The sequence below is a fragment of the Eurosta solidaginis genome, chromosome X (assembly GCF_040869045.1).
Source record: "Eurosta solidaginis isolate ZX-2024a chromosome X, ASM4086904v1, whole genome shotgun sequence".
Classification (NCBI taxonomy): domain Eukaryota; kingdom Metazoa; phylum Arthropoda; class Insecta; order Diptera; family Tephritidae; genus Eurosta; species Eurosta solidaginis.
This window is the reverse complement of record NC_090324.1, coordinates 213,277,529-213,280,574: the sequence shown is the minus strand read 5'-3', so window position 1 is coordinate 213,280,574 and position 3,046 is coordinate 213,277,529. Positions and strand designations below refer to the sequence as shown.

At 40.4% G+C, this 3,046-nt stretch overlaps 1 pseudogene; it reads right to left on the bottom strand.

The window, feature by feature from the left end:
* Window positions 1-995: 995 nt before the first annotated feature.
* Window positions 996-2,844, bottom strand: LOC137235487 (protein Loquacious-like; annotated as a pseudogene).
* Window positions 2,845-3,046: the final 202 nt, after the last annotated feature.

Sequence of the window (3,046 nt, the reverse complement as noted above, 5' to 3'; positions counted from 1 at the left end):
AAGTCTACATGTCTGTAGAATATATGGCCTGTCCAAGCAACTTGCGTGTTTTGGATGCACCGTCTGCTTTCCAAGAATTGGGTTTTACATGGAGTTCATTCAAAACTAGTTTGAATCGACTGCCCATTGTATATTTAGTGTTATCTGAATGTGGCCCTTTAGACCATTGTTCGTTAAATGTTTTTTCGTTCCTTCCTATTACGTTGTGTAAAACGCAACAAGCAAGAACAACTTCTTCCATCATTCTTAGATCAATATCACCATTACATTTTAGTATTCTCCATCGTGCAAGAAGTCGTTGCAAAGCCCAGTCTCTAAATATGAATAGATGGTCGACGGCTTCATTAAGGTCGTATTCGTGCGGCTCAACAGGATCATGATATTTGTGCATAAGCGACATTCTTAATGGATAATATGTGTCTGGTGTAACAATGAAGCGCGAAACTGGTTGATTCTTAATTAATCTTGGGGAGAGGTTTGTAATTTCGTTTGTTTCCTCCAAAAATAGTGACGGTTGGTTTGTGTCCAATTTTACTTTACGGAATAACATATTACTATCAACCAGCACCTGCAATATGATTGCGGAATGTTCGGATTCGCTAGAATTGCTATTGACTTGGGGCTTAGCCGGCACTTCACATACTCCGAGCACCCCAATGGCTACGGGTGGCATTTTTTAGACGCACTGTAAAAGGCTTCCCCAATCTCATCTAACTCCTCCTCACTAGTTGGCATATAAATATTGATCACCGAATGTTTTCATAATTTATTCGGCAACGCTTTTCATAATTCTGCATATTGTTGTCCGCAATGTAATTTTAAATATACGAGCGATTTCCTATTATTTTATTCGCTAGGCATAAGAAAAACGCTGAACGTAACTCACAATTAAATTCAACACCACACAAATTTCCAAATATTTTATTCCAGTAGCAAAGGCATACAGTCCCCGACGCAACTTGCTTTTCATATGGAGGTTCATTGCCCTACAAAAATTGCTTGCCCTACAATTGCCCATCAAAGAATTTTTCCCTACAAACTGCCCACTTCCTTTCAACTAGCTGAAATTTTGCTAACCAACTATCGCTTACGATTAAGCAGTACAGAGCGTTGGTCCAGAGCCATGGCACACACCAACCGGCAAAGTGGATAGTTGAACCAAACATTGACATTGATCAGTAAATGGCTTTTCCTCAATGTCTACATAAGTAACTTCAAACTGATTCTCATTAGCAATGTCCGACAACAACTTTACGTAATCAATTTTGGGTCCTTTTAGACAAGTTTTTCTGTTTTCTTCTTTTACCACCACCTTTCCGAAAGGAATTACGCATGAATTTCGAAAAGCTTCGCAACCTCATTTAAATCATCGAATTTCTTATTCTGATTAATAATTGTTCGAGCCGAACTAATACGATTGAAGAGGTTCCATAATAAAATGCCTACTATTTTATCATCTTTCATATAAAAAATAACACCACGTCCATCATGGTCTGCATCCTCCGGATCACATTTAACTTTTGGTGCCTCCGGATCCACGGTCGCTGTATTGGGGCTACCGACGCTGCCACCGCTTTTGCCATCGCCTTCGATAATGTTTAAATTATCTGTACGACGATCAGGCGTTGGTGTTGGTAGTGCGGAGGCAGCGACTGTGGGCAAAGAAGCATCAACAAGACCAATACCTTCATAGCCGATCTCTGGTCCCAAATCGGACCAAAACATACTCTGATGAGCGTAGGTTTTTTTTTGCCAACCATATTTTCACCCGCTAATCTACCCGATACCACAGAATGATCATGGTATGACAAGTTTTTCACATCACCATCCAGAACGGCACGCATAGCCTCAGATATTTGATTACTATCTAATGGATTTTCTTGCAACCGTGTCCACATCTTGTGTGCAGCTAATCGTTTAGCAATCTTCTTACTTTTGCCCTTTCCCACCCCACGATAATTGAGAGTCGACAGGCAATCGTAAATACACGCTCGTGCGGCAAACCAACTTCAGTTTCGGTCTCATAAGTTGGTGGCGGCTAACGGCGTGACATGCACATCTCCTGTAACCAACCTATTGGATTTCCAACAACTTATCGCCTCCGTCGCCATTTCCAGCTGTATTTGCGTTGCCTTCATTGCTAGCACCTGCAGAGCCACCAGAGGCTCCACCAGCACCTGCTCCAGCACTTGGCTCGGGCAGCTGCACACCAGTTAACGTATCAATTAGTGCTCGGGCAGCTGAATGTTTAGCCTCTTTTTTTGGAGCATCCAGCACCCATGGCCGTAAATGGAACATCCTTGTCATTAAATGCGACCCGATAACGAAAAGTCGGTTCATGTATGGCGCCTTCGAGTTGCACCAACTCATAATTTGGTGTTATACCACGACGACTCAATAATTCTTGTAAAATAGAAACCGGCGTCTTCATCGCCAAACCATTGCTATCGGTCAATTTTAATGATTCCTCAATGGCCAACTTGCTGGTAGCAGCAGTCAAGTCAGCGATTGTTTCCTTTTTAGACGTATTTGGACGCGTAGCTATCTCGACCTTCGGTTGTTGTTGTATATGACCATTCGCTATAGTCTCTATACCGGTAAGAATTGCTGGTGCAATACCATCATATTGACGCCGTGGTGCAAACCCCATTGTTTTTTTTTGCCCTTTTGTTATATATTTGAACTATTTAGTTTTTGGGAACTCTTGTTAGTAGTGATTTGCACTGATTTTTGTTTGAAAATGGATTATAATTTGCATTAAATTTATCTTCAAATAGAGAGCAGACAAAATCCTTCCCCACGAGATGTAGAGAAAAAGCGAATTTATGTGCCAGAGCACATAAGTATTTTTCCAGCTGAAATGAGGAAAAAAAAAGAATAAAAGAATAAGAAATTAGAAAATTTATAAGATTATAAAAAAGAAACGATAATAGCATACTTACCCAGCACCAGTTTTTTTCATTATGAAAATTCATTCAAAAATGTCTCTATACTCATTTCCATGAATGAATGACATTTTTGAATGAACAAAACAAGGGTGCCACTC